The sequence below is a fragment of the Pinus tabuliformis genome, chromosome 2_2 (assembly GCF_031772625.1).
Source record: "Pinus tabuliformis cultivar Carrire ecotype Pingquan chromosome 2_2, CPIR1, whole genome shotgun sequence".
NCBI lineage: Eukaryota > Viridiplantae > Streptophyta > Pinopsida > Pinales > Pinaceae > Pinus > Pinus tabuliformis.
In genome coordinates, this window is record NC_142300.1 from 276,076,976 (window position 1) to 276,096,230 (window position 19,255).

Below are 19,255 nucleotides of genomic sequence, written 5' to 3' on the forward strand. Positions count from 1 at the left end.
ACAGCCTGACCCTTGCTCTGCTCTGCTCTATTCTGCCTATTCTACTTTGTCTTGTTTTGCCCTGCACTGATCTGTACTGTTTTGCTCTGTTCTGCTCTACTCTTGCATTGTTTTGTTCTACTCTGCTTTTGTCTGAATTATGAAGAAGAAGAAATGATCGAGGATGTATCATACTGACTCAAAGTCAGTCTCAGAGTATGTAACACTGGTCCCAGACCAGTCTCAACCAACCCGAAGTCAGTATCATAGTGAGTACAACTCCACTGGTCGCAGACCAGTATCATCCTCCACTGACTCAAAGTCAGTCTCAGAGTGCGTACCACTGGTCCCAGACCAGTCTCAGCCGACCCGAAGTCAGCTTCATAGTAAGTACCACTCCTATAACTGGTCCCAGACCAGTATCGCAGTCTCAGAGAGTGTACCACTGGTCCCAGACCAGTCTCAACCGACCTAAAGTCAACGTCATAGTGTGTACCACTCTCACTGGTCCCAGACCAGTACTGCACTGACACGAAGTCAGTCTTGGAGTATGTACCACTGATCCCAGACCAGTCTCAACCGACCCGAAGTCAGCGTCATAGTATGGTACAACTCCTACCACTGGTCCCAGACCAGTATCGCAGTCTCAAAGAGTGTACCACTGGTCCCAAACCAGTCTCAACTGACCCAAAGTCAGCATCATAGTATGTACCACTCTCACTGGTCCCACACCAGTACTGCACTGACACGAAGTCAGTCTCGGAGTATGTACCACTAGTCCCAGACCAGTCTCAACCGACCCGAAGTCAGCGTCATAGTATGGTACAACTCCTACCACTAGTCCCAGACCAGTATCATTGATCCCATATCAATGGAGGTCATCCTAGCATAGGGAGTACGGTAGATACAACGATGCGTCCATTGGTACTACTATGGTCCCTAACTTCATTTCCCTACTCATTGATCAGATAAGAGGTACTTCCCATGAGTCCCAGATTGCATGGGTAGGGTGCCTCGACAGGAGAACTAATCAATCCTATCCTCACAGGAGAACACATCAATCCTGCTACAATCGCCATGGAGAACACATCAATCCAGGCTTCCATGGAGACACATCAATCCAAGCCTCACAGGAGAACTAATCATCCTGCTACACAGGATAGCGAATCATCATGTTCCACAAGAGAGCGAATCATCTTGTCCCACAAGAGAGCGAATCATCTTGTTCCAATGTGCACCACCAGGGGAGGGTGAGTCACCCTATGGTCATATGTTGCTCCAGTAGGAACCGCAATCCCTCAGAGCTCCAAGAGCTCAATGTATGCAACATGCAGGACCCTTGTACAAGGATTTCTTGTCGACTCCAAGTCATTTGGGAAAATCACAGATTAGATCTTTCCTCGGGGCTTTGACAAGGTGTATCAACCTGTACATCATCTTAATGCGATGGAGCCTCCTTGCTCATCAACTTACCATATCCCAAATGATGTCTATCTGCTGGAGCAATTGACGAATACAGGATTCCTCAATAATCAAATCCCACCTCTGGTTGTTATAGAGAATCACAGTGGTATCCAATGTAAATCCAAATAGCTCACTGAAGAGCTTTCACAACCAGACTGCCTCACACGAGGTCATGCTAGCAACAATATATCCTGCTTCAGCGGTGCTCAAAGCCACCGACTTCTGCTTCCTGCTCATCCAGGATACCGAAGCAGATCCCAAGGTGAAACAGCACCCGGAAGTGCTCATATGGTCCACCACACTACCTGCCCAATCAACATCAGTATATCCAAGTAGTCTCACATCTCCAACAATGTATCTTAATCCATGAGAGATTGTGTCCTGAAGACACCTCAGAGGATTCCTGGCATCAATGCAGTGAGGCTCAACCAAATATGAGCTCAGAGTGCTAACTGCAAAGCATATGTTCGGACGGAGGTTCACCAAGAACATCAATGCGAATGAGTTTTTGAAACTCAAAGGCATTTCCCAAGTCTAATCCGACATCACTACCATATAACTTCTAAAAGTTAAGATCCTCGAGGTAGTCACAGGCTTGCAGTCCATCATACCAAATCTTTCCAATATCTTTACCACATATTTTCCTTGAGATAGGAAAATTTCCTTTGGCTTCTGCCATACTTCAAGTCGTTGGTCCTTTATTTCAAATTCAGAAGCCTTATCCCTCTTACATTTGTGAATGAGAGCGTTTGCACCTGTTAGAAAGAGGTCATCCACATACAACACCAGTATGAGAGGCTTGTCATATTCAACCTTCAAGTAAAGGTTAGGATCAGCTTCACTCTTAGTGAATCCCAGCTTCATCAAGTAGCTATCGATCCTCTCATACCATTCTCGGGGTGCTTGCTTCAGCCCATAGAGAGCCTTCTTCAACCTACATACATGAGATTTTCAATCATAAATCTCAAATCCTTCAGGTTGCTCCACATATACCTCTTCTTTGATAGAACCATGCAAGAACGTGGTCTTAACATCCATCTGATGTAGGTTCCATCCTTGTGAAGCCACAAGGGGTATGATCAAGCGGATGGTCATATATCTAGCAACAGGTGCAGATATCATAGTCTATACCTCCCTTCTGGGATAAACCACGAGAAACAAAATGAACCTTATACTTTTTCATACTTCCATTTGCTACATGCTTTATCTTGTAAAGCCATTTTGAAGTAATAATTGTCTTGTCCAGGGTCTGGGAACTACTTCCTAGACATCATTCTCCATAATAGACTCATATTCTATGGTCATAGCATCCTTCCATAGTTAATGCTTGATGACATCTGAGAATGATGAAGGTTCATTTTGTATGATCGTGCTCATGATGGTCAGGTATCCCTTATACCTGTTAAGTTACTTACTTTGATGGAAGGTTCCTCAGGGTGCAGCATGTCCTTTAGCATCATCAAGTATCCCCCTAAGCCATGAAGACCTCTTCCTAGAAGAGGAAGGCTCATGTGGATGAGAATCAATCAGATCCATGGGTTCTTCTACATCAGGCATTGATTCATCATCCTTTTCTTTCGGTTCCCTGGTGTCGGCTTCTTGAGAGTTCCTCAAAGTCAGAAGGTTGTTCACCTTACGGTGAAATTTTCTTTAGGAGTCTTGGAACCCAATACTTGATGAGGGCATCGATTTTGCACATATACGGCGGTGATTGTAGTTTCAGCCCATAGAAACTTTGGAAGTCTTTGACCATGTAGCATGGCCCGGATAGCTTCCATCATCGTGTGGTTCTTCCTTCCCACCACACCATTCTGCTCAGGAGTATGTGGTGTAGTAGTCTCCCTCTTAATGCCAACCTCAGGTATGCCTGAGTAAACCAATTGTAATATATCGGAGGTCTTGCTTTGGCTTGAGGGGAATGCTCCCCTTTTGAGCTTTCCTTTGGCACATCCCAGACATACACCTTCTTTCTCTACTTGGAATTTGGGCATCCCTGTTACCATCTATCTTACATCGGGTAGAGCTTTGTAATGAAGGTGGGAAAACCTCCGATGCCAAAGTTCGGACTAAAGAGTTGTGTCACAAGACATGACACCTAGTGGACTTCCATCGACCTGATATAATGAATCAACACTAAACCCAAGAGTAAAGTCATTTTTAACATTATTTTTCCATATACGTACTTTGCCATTGTTGAAGGTTACCTTGTAGCCTTTGTCTTCCATTGCCGAGATGGACACTAGGTTCTTTTTGAGGTCAGGTGCATATAATACATCCTGGACTTTCTAGCCTTCTTGAATGGTTTTCCTCTTCCTCGATTCCCAGCTCTCCTCTTACCTTTGCTATTGAATTTTACATCCCTTCGATTACCATGAGAGGAATTTTGATCATCGTCCCGGTGTGAGACCTTCCTATCAGGGCACTCCCTTGCATAGTGGCCTGCTTTATTGCAGATGTAACATCGTCATTTTCTTCCAGCCTTTCATTTTGATTTAGTCCTGGAATTATTTCTTTTCTTAACATTAGAAGAAAAGGCAGCAAGAGGACCTTTAGTCATGTGCATTTCTTGCTCTTCTTCCCTTGTTTCTTCTTACATGCATCTAGCCATTAATTCCTCGAAACCAGGGATTACATTATAGTTCAGAAGAGTAGTCCTGAACACGTACCATTCGGATGGTAATCCTCCAAGAGTCGTGAGTGCCATTTCCCTGTCAGTAATAGCCTCCCCAATAGATAGGAGATCATTCTTGATCTCGGTTATTCTTAAGAAGTATGCTTGCATACTCTCATCTTTACCCTTCTTAATTTCCTTCAGCTTATTTCTAAGAAACAAAACTTGATTTGCATCATTTACTTTAAATAAACTCACCAGTCTATTGTAGACTTCCTTGGAGGTGTCCAGTTCAGAGATGTAGGCCACCAAGTGCTTGTCGATAGAGTCCTGGATGATCTTCTATTGTTTTGACTTCTCCATGCTTCCATTTGTTCTAGGCAGCAGCGGATGCATTTGATGGAGGCTCAACAATATTGCCTCTCACATGATCCAACACTCCTTGATTCTCAAAGGTTAGATCGATAGACATCTTCCATCCGCGATAGTCAGCTTTCTCACGGAGCTTGTCTTCAGCAGGAAAGAGTGTTGAGGACCCCATAGTTCTTTTAGGATAGCCTCGCCAATCTTCTCTTCGATGATTGCTCTTGCTCTTGCTCGAGTTTTGTCTTCACCTCAGCTCTGATACCATGTTAAGTTATGGTATGTTCTATGCTTGTACCAGTTTACTTCTTTTTCTTATTATATTCCACCGATTAGCAATCACATGTGCATAAAGTAAAGTGCAGATAGAACATTAAACGATCGACAGAAAACAAGCCAAGACAAGAGACACAAGATGTGGCGGCTAGCCAGGGACAAAACCCACAATGTGTGGGGAAACCCTTTGATCAAATCTTCTTTTATCTTCAATAATTCAGCAAAGAGAAATAGTACAATAAATCTGATTCATATCAGCAATAGCAAACCCTAGATCAGCAACATCAACATTAGCAGCTTCATTATCAAACTAGGGCAAACCATATCTCACAAACCGACCGTCGGATTGACTTCATTCCACCACCAAAAGTTTCAACTTCCAGAGGAGGTTCAGATGAACCTACAGCACAGTTCAGATGAGGAGATCTTCTAGGCCACGCAAGTCAATCTTTACTTCTGCAGTTGCAGCGTCAGTTTCAGCAATTTCCGGCTTCAAACTAGGGCAGTCGATATCTTGCAAACCGTTCATCAGATTGACTTCATTCTACCACCAAAAGTTTCGGCTTCTAGAAGAGGTTTAGATGAGGAGATATTCTAGGCCACGCAAGTCAATCTTTACTTCTGTAGTTGCAGCTTTAGTTTCAGCAGTTTCCGGCTTCAAACTAGGGCAGTCGATATCTTGCAAACTGTTCATCGGATTGACTTCATTCCACCACCAAAAGTTGTGGCTTTCAGAGGAGGTTCAAATGAACCTACAGCGCAGTTCCAAAAAGGAGATCTTCTAGGCCACGCAAGTCAATCTTTACTTCTGCAGTTGCAGCTTCAAATTCAGCAGCTTCCGGCTTCACATGTGTGAGAGAGAGACCCATTTCAGCGCAGTAGAGAAGAGACTCATTTCTGCGTAGTAGAGAGAGAGAGAGATGTGATGAGATGAGTGAGTCCAAATGAGGAAAAGTCCTCTTATAATTATACACAACGTTGGTGGGTGAATAGATGCGATTGTTGGGCTTCTGAGCCTACATGAGTTGTAGGTCGGCTTGATAATAATTCCGTAATCAAAATAAATTCATATCTCCATGAATACTTATTGGAATCTGATGATCTTTATATCAATCCTACCCCTCTCGACGAGAGGAATCTAATAAAAATATTATCAGCCATGAATAAGATGACCCACATGAAGTTTTGCCCTGGTTGCCATTTTTAACGATTCAGGTGATGGGATACTAACTACTTAATATCATCTGGATGAAGAACAATATTTAGGTTCAAAATATTGATTTAGTATCCCTAGCTCAGCAAGTAAAGCACATATCTAATAACTACTTTCAAGAAAGCTATAAGATTTTTTTTCAAGAACACAATGCCAAAGTATATTTATTTTCAAAGTAAGGTTTGTTATTAGAAAATGGATCATATCATGTGGATTTGCATATAAAATCTATTATATATATTGTATAAGGATTGCTAAGTGACTTTTTAGAGAACTAATTGTGGCTAATCTAATCAATTTGAGAAATTGTTTTACTCCTCTATTTTTATGAATATTTCTAGAATACTTTTTGAATTATGATATAGAGATCATGCTCTTTAAAGAATTTTTATGATCCTTTTTAGGATGCTTTTTTTCTCATGTACAAATGGATCCTTCAAAATGTACTTAATGCTCAACTAGAATAAAAAAATTTGTTTCTTCCATGGGAAAAAAAGGAGAAAGAATGGAGAATGAAGAGAAAAGCTATATGTTTTAGGAATTAGATGAAAATAGAGGATGTATATGGCTATCAACTTTTCTAAATGGCTTAAGAAGGGGAAATTATTTCCATTGTCGTTTTAAATAATAATCCAAAGAAACCATAGCTACAATCATCATATTAGCCAATTTCTTTCCAAGCTTTGATAATCCTAAAGATGACTAAGAACCAATGGACGAAGTAAGGAAAGAGTAGCTTTTACAAGTCCTTCATAGCTTCCCAAAGGAGAAAATCCCTAAGATAAATGGCCCCCTAGTCAAATTATTTCTATTTTTTTTTTCATTAAAGAGGACCCTTCAATAGGTGGCAAAGGTCTATAAAACCTGTGGGAAAATATTGGAAGATTTCAATACTACTCTCTTAGCTTTGATTTTGGAGACATATTAACCTATTAATTTTCAGAACTTTAGATCAATTTCATTTTGTGGGTGCATTTAAAAATTTATCTCCAAAATAGTATCTATGAGGATAAAATGAATTCTCTCTCACCAAATCTCTCTAGAGTAGTTTTGATTTCGAGAAGGGAGGAAAATGCAAGAGGCTATGGGTGTAGCACAAGAGAGTCTTGAATCAATAGATTCTAGAAATATAAAGACCTATCATTGAAGGTGGACTTCTCCAAAGCATTTTATCAAGTGATTTGTCTCTTTATTGGACTCATCCTTGTCCATCTTGGGTTTTTTCATGGATTTATTACTTGGGTAATGAGTTGCATTAGCTCATTATATTTTGCAATTCTAATGAATGGTGCAACTTATCCTTTATTTAAGCAAGAAAAAAGGACTATACAATATTTTCCTCTCTTCCCCATATTATTTCCCATTATTGTAGAAGGTGTTAGGGCCTAAATATACCTCAGGCTAAGAAAGGTAAGATCTAGGGTAACATCAAACCACGCTTAACCTGGTAGCTAGCCCTCCCAGGTCAGGAGAGGGCTCTCTCCTTGTCAATCTCAGAAAAATATGGCCAATAAAGCTTGAGATGACTAATGTAAATACTGATTTTAGGCTAGGTATATGCTCAGAGGAGTTTGATTGAATTTAATTTTGGTTTGCTAGATCAAATGTGAAAGGCAGATTTGGGTCCGAGGAATGAGCTCAGTCTTGCAGAGGCTTCTGTGGGGCGAGGTAAGAAAATGGTTCAGTACTTTGAAATAAGTGAGATAGAGAGTCTTAAGACTGGTGAGGAGTTGGAGAGGTCATGAAAGTCTCAGGGATCCTCTTCAAACAGTTGCAAACATAAATAACTAAACAAACCCTAGGTAGAGCACTGCAACATCAATGAATTCTACCTTTATCCTTGATTCATTTAGTTAAGCTAAACAGAAAGAGATGATGGCATACATAAACACATGTAAACTTGCATTACATAAGGAAAAACAATACCAAATCAAGTTTCCACAAGAATCCCACAAAATGTTGCAAACCCTGGTCTATTCCTTTGCCAAACTACAGAGATGAATGTACAATAATGCTCAAAGCATTCACAAGAGTCCAACCTTTACCAATGACTGAAAAAATACTAGATATAGGTAAAAAACAACTCATTCTAGGCTTTAGGGGTCAAATTCATGAGTTTACGAGCTATTTCAACAAAATCTAAACTAAGAACTGAAAAGTAGGCAGTGGAACAGCTTGCCTCTAAAACCTAGGCAACTGATTCATTTAGTTTCAAACTACCTTTTCATGATGTATCTACCTCCATGAATGAAATTTTAACATTTTTACATCAAATTCCATCAAGTTACATCAAATTACATCATGATTTTGACTATGAGAGAGAGAAAAGTCAAATTAAGAAAAAACTAGGCGAAAAACAGAGTTTTTGGCAAAAAAGTCAATTTTCCATCCTGTGCACCGCGCCACTGTCCCTGTGCGTAGCGCCTTTTTGTAGCTGATTTTGGAGGCCTTCCCGTGCACCAAATTTTCTCCAAGTGGGCTTGTTGGAAATTTTTGTCTATCTACTTTCCAAAACAGGTGGAATTTCTGAATTTGGTGTCCATTTGCCCCTCCAAAAGTGAGTTCTCCCAACACTACTTCCTGTGTGGCCAAAAAGGGGCAGAAAGGGCATTTTTGAGGTCTTTTTGACCCTTTTGGAAGCTCAAAACTTGACAAAAATTCTTGGCCATTTGTGGGGATTCATATTTTTTCCTGAGGAATCCAAAAATGTTGAGTTTTTCTCCAAAGGAGGTCCCTAGCAAAAGCGCGCTCCAGGTGGCGTGGCGCACCAGGCAAAAAAATCTGTGTTTTGCTCCAAAAATTCAAAATTGAAAAAAAGTATCCCAAATTTGTTGAAATTTGGGCTAAGTGTCCTACATCAAGTGCTATGTTGAGCTAAGAAATCCTCGACCAAAATCTTGATCTTGTCTTGCTCTTTCCTCTTCCTCAAAGTTTTCCTCAACTTGGCCTTCAAAGTCCTAATTCTCACTTTACAAACTTTGTTTCTCACCAAATAGTGATAGGCCATGTGCCTCAACATCTTTTTCTCTTTTTTGGCCTTCTCTAGCATCTTTTCCAAGTGCATGTTTTCCCTCTCAAGCCAAGATTCACGATCAGCTTCAATTTCTTGCTCAAGTGGTGTCAACTTGACTTTCCTCCTCTTGGCAGCTTGCCGGTTTTCTCTTATGTTTTGGAGCTCCATGATAGTTTTTTGATCCTCTAACTGTTTGTTACTTTGCTCAAGATAATTTATTATCCACTTGGCTCTTTCCAGGTTGAGAGACAAGTCATGAATGTCAGCTTGTTGTTCCTGGATGATCTCTTTGAGCTTTGAGCTTTGGGAGCCCAAATCAATGTCATCATCCTGAATGAGAGTGAACTCCCTCTCTTGACCTTTAGAAGGCCCCTCATCATGCAATGGTTATTTACCTTTGTCCTGTACCTGCTTTTTTGTTGAAGGAAATGAGACCCCTTCCACCCCGGGTGGAGATAGTACTCGTTTTGCCACTGCATACAATCTCCTTGTGCCCTTTTGGTAAGTGACAAACATTGGCACACTGGTGGTTTGAGTCTCATGCACCTCTTGCTAATGTGAAGGATCTCCTACCTCATGAAAAACTGATGGGGGCACTTGAGGACCTGTAAAGACCTCATGTGAAATGAAATCATCCCATGAAACATTCAGTAAACTAACCTGATGCAAAACCACAATCTTGATCAATGCAAAGTGATAGATGTTGTTATACTGCTGCTGAGGAGGTTTCCTTTGCACCAATGTGGTCATTTTCTCAATATTCCGGCATATGAAATAGGGGATGTTCATCATCCTCACCCTAGTAAAATGCATCAACAATTTGATATGATAGGTGTATAGGTGAGAAAATCTGCCTTCATAGCTGAAATATTTGATTATAATTTTCATAAGGGGAGCATATGTGTCCTGTAGGTACCTGAAAGGGAAGAACCTACTGATATGCCTCTGAAAACCAGCCTTGATATAAGGCTCATAATGATCTCTATCCACTAGCTATCCCTTGTTCCACTGCTCACCCACATTCGAAACGCCTGTTGCTTCAGCTATAGTCTCAAGTGTCAAAGTGAATGTCACACTTGCCAAACTGACCTGGCCATTGTGAATATGGAGCACAAAAAGTCTGGCAAGCTCATGGTGGTATTTGACTCTTTCCACCATCTCACAAAATTGGTAGCAAGATTGATGTTTGAAGCATGCTACAGCAAGAGGGCAAGCCAACAACTCCATAAGTGTAGTGGGCTCCTCCTGGATATGTTTTCCGCTCTTGTGAAGTCTCCTTGGTGCATGAATTTCTTTGGAGGAATCACTTACTGTTTCCTCATTTCTGTCATAAGATGAATCTGACTGAATGTTTGCCATTTTTTGGTGTTTCTTTGATGAGTATGAAGATATTTTATAGGAAAAATAGGTATTTGTTGCTAAATGATAGGGATTGATGGTGGGGGACAGTGAATGAGGGGTTGGGATGCTGCTTGTAGGGTTTTTGGGAATGGAAGGGTTTGGGGAATGATGTTTAGGGTTTTGAGATATCAATTAGGTTTTGGGAGTAGTGGGATTAGGGATTAGGGTTTTAGGTTTTAGGGATAAGGGGATAGGTGAGTGTGAATGAAAGAGGAGAGGGACAGTGATATGAGTGAAGTGTAGTGATAGAAAAATGAAAATGGGGATACAACAGCAAAAACTGTAATTTTGCAAACCCTAGGCAGCTTTTTCAATTGACTATGCAAGGAACTAGGATTTTGTTTTTTTACCTATTGAAACACCATAAAAACTTATGAAAACCTCTTACAATGGCAGTTGATATTGTCAACTTACTTGTGGAATGAGGAATTTGCAAGTTTGGAGCTTGGAGGAGACGATTTGGATGAGTTTCGGGGTCAGAAGACCAGTGTGCCGCACCTCTCTGGTGCATCATGCCATTTAAAACTCCAGTGTAAAACTTGCATTGCGCTCGCCAGGTGCGCCGCACCTTGACCCAAGTGCGTCGCACCTCAAAATTTTCACAGTTTGGTTGAAAATTCGCTAGGCTCGAAAATACGATTTAGCACTTGTTTTTTCTTCTTTGGCACACAAATGAGCTCTTTGACATGAAAAATACTTTATATACAAATAATTTTAATTTTTCACTTATAAAAACCCACTTTGTAATGTTTGTTTTTCACTTGCTTTTTTAAAACTCTGTTTTGGCAGTTTAACTTGCTTTTTTCCTTTGATGGACTAAATGCTTTGAAATTTTGACTCTTTTGCAGGAACTGGAGTGCAGGAGCTTGGCAAGGTGACTAGGGTTGCATCTCAAAATTATTACATATAGGAAAAATGAAATTACATGAAATTTTGTACACAAAACATAAAAATCTCTATTTTTCCTCAAAATAGGGTTTTGAGGAACAATCAATCACTGAGCATGTGATTATTGAAATTTTTCTTGCTGAGACTTTATTTGACCTCCTCATGTGCTTACTGACCATTATTGAGCTTTTACAAGACTTTATTGACAAAACCCTAGACCTAATGAGACGTAAAACCCTAAAAATGACTTTTGCAGATGTGATGACAGAAAATGACTGTAAATGACCTAAATGTATAAAAATGGGCCAGCAGGTAAGGATCATGAGGGAAAATTTATAATATGCCACTAGCAGCAGATGATCCATGATCCTAATGGAATGCAGCTGATCAGATGAGACACCTAAAATGCAATGAAACAAGAGAATTTTGATCACTAATGGAGGGATGAAGATACCGACACTAACAGAAGGCCTCGATAGGTCTCTTAAGGAGGCCATCAGAACTGAAAACATAAAAGGTATCAATATTGGTACTTTCTATTATGCCACCCATTTACTCTTTGTTGATGATATTTTAATATTATATGAAGGAACCAAAAGAATGGTTGAAAATATTAGAAAGCTAATGAATCTTTTCTATGAGTTAACATGTATGAAAATTAATATTTGTTAGACACCTTAATCCTCTAGGATTATGGTGAATACTAACTCGTTGTAAATATGTAACAGATAAGTCCTTGGCCAAACTAATAGCCCATGTAGTTGGAGTACCATTTATCCTTGTAATAAATTTGAATCTCACATTAATCAATAATGTTGGATTTTTTTGAAAAAACCTTAGTTTGACATGGTATCAATGTTGAATGCTTCTCTACCTAAATCTGCTTCTATCCTCCTCCTCGGTTTGAATTTTTGTTCCAGTTTGTGGCTACCCAATATCCACCCAGCCTTGGAAAGCATGGTATTATCACAGTGATTTGGAAAACGTGGAACCTTCAAAGGGAAGTGACCATTTTAACTTCATTTAATATGGAGCAGTCTATGCAGAGCCACGATTTCACTTGACTGAGGCAGTCACACTATTTCTAGTAACATCCATGATGTTGAGCCTTTTGTGGTGATGCTCTCATCTGATGTGTTGTCATAGGTATTAAGCTTGATCATTTAGTCTCTCAAGTTTAAATTCAAGTCTGATTTTTCATTCTGCCAAAATCAAACACTATAATCCAAAAGTCATGCAATAAATCACTGTTTGGGGAAGCGAAAATCACGAGAGGGGAATCTTATTTAAGAAGCAATGTCCACCATCCATATTGTATTTGATTTTTTTCTACTTTACTGTGCTATCATCCAACTATGGTTGCATCAACGACTAAGGCCAAGCTTCCATTCTTGTTGATATTGATTGTTTCATGTGCACTCTCTTCAAAGGCATCAGACATATCGTAGTATATTTTTAAGAGATAATTAATGCAATATATATATATATATATATATATATATATATATATATATATATATATATATATATATATATATATATAAGAAGAGTTAATGGATTAACGAAAGCTAAAGTGTGTGAAGAAAATTTGAAAGTTGTTCAAAATGGATTTACTAAATTCCATAGTTGTCATAGATTTAGTTAGCAAAGAAAAATATGCAGGGTGGCTTAGAAAGATAAACAACATGCTCATTTTTAATGATTTATGGGACATATTTTTCAAAGGAGAAGCCATAATAATGTATGACGATGAATTTGGATCAGAATTGAAGTCAAAGGAGGAATGACTAGCCAAGCCTACATCTACCAGAGAACTTGCCATCTAGAAGAGGAAGGACAAGAATTTTTTTTCCCTCATCAATGCTACAATAAGTGAGGAGGTAAGAAGACACATTATCTTAGTCACTAATTCCTATGGTGCCCTTGAAAAATTGAAAGATATATATGGTTCTCATTCAAAATTAGAATGGCATACAACTACTTGTGAAGCTTTTTAACCTTAAACTGAAATATGATGACCCCATGGAACTAGCATCAGAAATTACATGAATTACTCAATAAAGGTTACATTAGACCCAATGTTTCACCTTTGGGAGCTCTAGTTTTATTTGTGAAAAAGAAATATGGTACATTTGGAGTGTGGCATTGTATGAGATATTATATTCTATCTTTGTAAAATTCACATTTACTGAATTTTTCATATAATTGATGTTCTCTCAAAGTAATGATTGTCTATTCATATTGAAAAGATTAATACCATTTTAAACTGGACTATACCTAAGGACGTGTCAGATGTCAAATCCTTCATGGGAATTACCGGATACTACAAAAGATTCATTGAAAGTTTTTTCAAGGATGGCATATCCCATTACTTCTTTCGAGAAGAAGGGAGCATAATTTGAGTGGACACCTAAGTGCCAAGAAAGATTTGACAAGTTAAAACATTTATTAATGGTAGCACCTACTTTGAAGATTGTAGACCTGTAGGAGATTGTAGTATGTACTAATGCATGTTCGGAAGGACTAGGTGGTGTCCTAATGAAGTAAAATTGTGTAGTGGCCTATGAGTCAAGGAAATTGAAAGTACATGAAAGGAACTATGCAATATATGACTTGAGTTAGTTTTTGTTATACATGCTTTAAAAATGTGGAGACACTACTTTTTGGGAAAAAAAATTACACTTGTTACCGACCACATTAGTCTGAAGTATTTTTTCAACCAATCATATCAGAATGCTAGACAAGCTAGGTGGATGGATTTTCTAATTGAATTTCAATTTGATATAAAGCACGTTAAAGGTAAAGAAAATAAACTAGTAGATGCCTTAAGTAGACATGCAAATTCACTAATGAAACTTTCTGTTTGCGGTGCTAAAACAATTTTTTTTTAACAAATTAGAAATTCAATACAAGAAGATGAAGTTTATTAACAAATTCAGCAAAAAATGCAGCAAACAAAAGTCCGAGGTTATGCAAAAAATTCAAAAAAAATAATTGATATACAAAAATAGAATTTACATCCCAAATGAAACATATTTGAAACAACTTATCATAAATGAGAATCACAAGAAACCATTTGCAGGTAATCTAGGGTGCAGGTAAGGAAAGAATTTTACTAGTATGGTATGAAGAAAGATGTAGCAGAATATTTGTCTAAGTGTCTAGAGTGTCAACAGGTGAAGGTAGAACACCAACAACCAACTAGACTGCTAAATCCACTACCCATTTCAGAATGGAAATGGAAAGTTATTTCTCTATACTTTATCACTGGACTACCAAGAACAAGAAGGCAACACAACTCCATTATGGTGGTAGTAAACAAGCTAAGCAAGACAACACATTTTATATTGGTGCAATCAATATTTGGAACAACACATCTTGTAGACATATTTATGCAGGAAATTTTTGGTTACATGGTATACCGAAAATGGTGATATCTTCCAAAGATGCAAAATTCACCTTCAAGTTTTGGAAAACAAATTTTGGGGGAATGGGAACACAACTTAGTTTTAGCACTCCTTATCACCCCCAAATTGATGGAAAAAAAAAAAGAAGCAATCACATTCTAAAAGATATGTTAAGAATGTATGTTATGGACAAACCTAATATGTGGGAAGACTTCTTACAGTTAGCAAAGTTTCCCTACAATAATAGTTACCAAGCCTCTATAAAAATGAGCCCTTCTGAAGCTTTATATGATATAAAATTCCATATGCCTCTCAATTGGAATCAGTCAAAAGACAACATGATCCTAGGACCAGATGCTCTACATGAAATGGAAAAGGTGGTGAAAAATATAAGAAAAAATCTAAAAGTTGCACAATATAGATAGAAGAGTTATGTTGACCAAAATGGAATGTATAGGGAATTTAAAGTAGGAGAAAATGTGTATGTAAAATTCAAACAAAGAGAGAGCACTCTGAAACTAGTAATGTATGCTAAATTAGAACCACAATTATGTTCCTTTTTGAAATCCTAGACAGAGTCGGGCAAGTAGCATATCCGCTAGCGTTGCCCAGCCACATAAAAGTACACAGTGTTTTTCATGTATCCTTATTAAATAAATATGTTCATTATGACTCCCATGTGAATGATTGTAATTTGATATAGGTGGATCCACAAGGAGATTTCTAGGTAGAACCACTTCAAATATTAGATCATATAGAAACCTTGCTCCAGAATCAAGCCATTGCCCAAGTTAAAGTGCAATGGAAGCACTTTACCCTAAAGGAGGCCACCTGGGAGATGGAGGAAAAAATGCAAGAAGAATTTCCAACCTTGTTCTGAAAGGAAAATAATTGAAGGATAAACGGTTTTTATTTAAAAGAGGGAGAAGATATAACACCCCTATATTTATGGTTTTTAAACATTGACTATTTTTAGACATGGAAGTCATGCCTAGACTTTCGTGATGATGTAATTATTTTTTTATTGTTGATATAATAATAAATTGTTTGGAAAAATTCGGGAAAGAGAACTAGAGTTTAGAGTATTTCTTTCCATCTTAGGAAAAGTTGTTTGTGGCCAAATCCACATGATGGAACTTCCCTAAAAATCTTCTAAAAATCCCTAGGAGAAAGTAATTAGAAATAATTGATTTAACATCATGATAGAGAAATATTGTATTAAATCAGTTAGTTGGAGAAAGATACTAAGTAGGGTGGAATAAAGCATTGTGGGAGAAAAAGGTAGGCTTTAAAGAAGAAGAAAATAATATTTTTCAAAAAAAAAAAAGTCATAGGCAAAAAGGTTGGCAAAACTTAAAGCAAGAGACTACTAAGAATTTGCTAGAAAGAAAATCTATAAAATAAACCACATAGGAATCAAAGGGGTTGTTGTTTCCTGAAAGCATAGAAGTATTAGCTTGGGGGGAACTAGCATATGCAGTTCGTGGTTGGGAGGAATGTGCTACTTTCCTAATTATTTTCCACACAGACTGGTTTCCTAGGAATTCTAGTAATATTTTATTTGTTACTGAATTGTTATGATATTCTCAAACTAGAGAAAGGATGTATAAGGTACTAGTTTCCTAGTTGTTAAAAGTTGGTGTATTAATTGTGTTTTTTCGTAAGCAATGTTTTTCTATGGCTGATTAATATGTATATATGTGAGTACAAATTTCGTGCCTATTAAAGTAGAGAAGTATAAAAACTGGACATTTGAGTTTATATAGAGATATGTAGTTATAAATAGATACAATTTAATATGTATAATGTCGTATTCTACCGTAAATTATTAGTAATACTAATCCTAGGTACATGTGTAAGAAAATATGCAAGTGGAAGAAAGCTTTTAAATATAAATAGATAAAAGGTATACAAATAAAACAAGTATGTTCATTTTCCTTATTATTTATATCATGGATATGCGAAATCACATCAAATAGGAAATTCTCACTTAAGCATAGCTCATAGTTAAAAATGTAGAAGTTAAGAGGAGTAACCCTTTATTAACTTCTCACATATGACACTATTGACTTTAAGGATTGAATTCTTAACTATAACCACTTCATATGTCAGCATAGTGCTGACTGGTATACTTAGAAGTCATCCCTCTTGAAAAAATCGACTTATTCCTTGGATTACTAAGGGATTCAGGTTCAAATTGTAATGCTCTAGATAGCGACATATATTTCATACAAACAAGACGTTAAGTAAGTTAAATTGGTAATAATGGTACACTAGAATAAGCTCACCCTTAATTGAGAGAGCTAGACTCTATAGTTAACATCTAGAAGTTATTGAAAATAAAATCAAATGTTTATATAAATGTGTGGAACTAATAGACAAAGGAGAAAAACCTACTTATATTAGAAGGAAGTATGCTAGACAAAACACCTTTTAAGAATGATATTATCCCAGCTAACTGATATATATTTGTGTAGATACACAATTAAATCAAATACACCATATCGGATACATTAGGAAAAATGAAATGGGGGTTGAAGGTCAGACACATATACCTAAAATAAATTATGTTATAAAATGAGAATTACGACTATGCTACGGTAAAAAAACACAGAAGTTACATATTCTCATAATAATATTCCAACTAGATTGCCTTAAGAATTTAAATTACCCAATGATTCAAATAAATAAATAAACGATAATTAGTTCTATAGGGGAAACCCAACTATCGTGTAGAGTATGAACACAACCAGAACTGTGATTACAACTTTCTTTCAAGAAATTACAATGAAGTAAAAGCATTAATTCAATGAATTTTAATAAAGTAAATTATCTACAGGAAAGAGTCGAGGCACTGGGAAATATTAGGGCCAAGGGTTGTTAATTACACACAATGATAGAGAGTTATTTTTCTACGAATGTCCAAATAGTATGCTAGGTAGAGATCAACTAAGTAAATTAAAAAAACTAAAACCCAAAGAGAATTACACTAACCATGAAACACATCTTAACAAGAACCCTTGTAATTTGATACACTGTAATATTAAATTAGTTAGACTATAAGTACAAGAGAAACCTTATAAGTTCAGGGTGGTTTGCAAGGGCGCAATCAACCCCATTTTAACAAATAACAGTTTATAGTGGCTCCTTCCATCTAAAGGATGCAGTGAAAAGTCATTAAAATAACAAGATCCGCTAAAGGACATCAATCTTCATGTTTGTGCCTTATGAATTCATCCAAACGAAAAGGGGAAGGTGTTTCGACCTATAAGAATAAATTGGAGTCAAAGTGTTCAAATTTCAAACTTTAAGCCCTCGTAAAAATTCCCTAAAGGGTTATCCAATTCTCCAACAGTATCTGCAAGGAAATTGGGTGGTCCAATTAGGGTTTAGGAAGTGAAATGAGCTCAAAATATGATTGAAATTATGTAGAAATCTAAACAAGGAAAATAAACCCTTACCTATGAGTAGCAAACCAACATTCCCAAAACTCTCAAGATCACATGCACAAGATTCAAGGGTAAATTCTGTGTGATGTTGCAACTAGAATCTGCTCTTAAAAAAAATGGACTAAAGAAAAATAAAAGGAAGAAAAAAAACCATAATTGTCTTCTATAATGCAATAGAGCTGAGTGGGTAAGAAATAATTTTAGTCACAAAATTCCTTCACACACAAACTCATTTATCTCATTTCCACATAAGAAATTGCAACCTGGGTATGCATAAGGATTTTAACCCAGGGCACTAGATGCCAGAGCCATCTCAAATCCACCTTGGCATTACCTCTGCGCATCTTAGGAATCAAGTATTTTATATTTTATACCAAAATGAAAATAAAAATGATCATGAAAGAAAAAAGATGTTGAGGTAAACTTTGACTTACATTTATAGCGACAATGTCCAAAAACCATAGATACAAGATTTAAAGATATTTTTTGTACATGAAAAGGGGGACCAACCTGCAACTTACGTGTTTAAGCTAGATAAAGAGAATAGAGCAACCATTCTTCTATGCAAGAATACAAATCAAATTGGGAACTCAAAACCCTATAATATGGTGATAAAGAGATACCATAGTGTATATAAGATGAACCCTCTTCTAATTTCACACTAGTCATTGAATGTAGAGCCAAATAACTCGCTACAAAGTAACATGGGAATAAAGATTTAATATGAGAAATGGTTTCTTCTAAGTTGTAGAGTAGCGCTTAGTAGCATCACTGCAAAGCAAATGAAAACAAAACTCTGAGAGAGGGAAGTGAAAAGGTATTAGGGTTAGTTGAAGAGTGATCACCACCATCCGATGACCAATATTTCATTGTCATTGTTCCCCAGCTCTTAGTACAAATGACATGGGAATTTGAGTGGGTATGGCCATGTAGCTAGTGCCCATTACGCCAGGTGGACCAGGAGGGCAGAGCGCCAAGTTAAACAAATTCCATCCCACGTTGATATCACAAATTATATGTACACCATACAAGAGATACATGTGTAGTAAGAGGTAACCACTAAGAGATGGTCATAGTAGGTTATACCTTGGTCTTATAACTATACATGCTAGAAAACCAATGTGGAATAATGATATTCATTAGACATGAGGTAAGCATTGTATAATTAACCCAGAAGGGTAATTTAATTTA